The sequence below is a fragment of the Sinocyclocheilus anshuiensis genome, unplaced genomic scaffold (assembly GCF_001515605.1).
Source record: "Sinocyclocheilus anshuiensis isolate Anshui unplaced genomic scaffold, SAMN03320099.WGS_v1.1 scaffold493, whole genome shotgun sequence".
Taxonomy (NCBI): domain Eukaryota; kingdom Metazoa; phylum Chordata; class Actinopteri; order Cypriniformes; family Cyprinidae; genus Sinocyclocheilus; species Sinocyclocheilus anshuiensis.
Window position 1 is genome coordinate 327,206 of NW_015537963.1, and position 894 is coordinate 328,099.

Genomic DNA, 894 nt, shown 5'->3' on the forward strand with positions numbered 1-894 from the left:
CTATATTTCTTGCAAATATACATCTCATATGAAGCACAACACTGCTCTTCTTGGTTCGGCGGCGCCGGCGCGATCTCTTAGGCTACACGATAACAGAGGAAAGAAATGTCTGCTTTATTTTCTATACTTCCACAATAACAACAAAACGTTACAAATTGCTTTTGTAAAATAACAGGGTGCGCTTTCTGGCGCATCTTGTTATGTCTAAAGGTCTACTTAAATAAAACAATCGAAAACAAATTTGTGTAGCCTAAATCCAACAAGAGCTAGCCTACTGTACAGTCTTCCCCGTCTGAGCTCATCTGTATTTTGTGCTCACACCCAGCGCAGCGCAGCCTATTCCTTCAGTATAAAGCAAAGCCTGGAATCGTAGCCATAAGAAGAACGCGATGCGCGGTGCTATGCGCGGCTTGATTCAGCTAAAGATATCATTTAATAATATATAATCACTAATACATAATTAATATATAATCAGACTAAAGTATCAAAGCTGCCCACGCATGTGAAACAAATATTGAAGCATAAGCTCATTTGTTTACCCACGAACAAAAATAGGCCTGCGAAGAATCTAGCTTAATTTTCGTTTGCTCGTTTTCAAACAGAACGAAATAATAATAATTCTTATTATTATTATTATTATTAGGCTATTATTCTTATTATTTGGCTATTATTCTTATTGTTGCTGTTGTTATTATTATTAGGCTATTATTATTATTATTATTAGCCTATTAGAAAATCTCGTTATTTCTTTTTGTTCGTATTTCGATTTGTTGTTAAATCAAACTCCAGTCATTCAAATAAAGAAATATTAAGCCCAGTTTTGATCTGACAAAAATAACTGTTTTGATCTGATCATAGCCTAAACGAGTCATGGGTCTGAGTGCAGTTATTGGA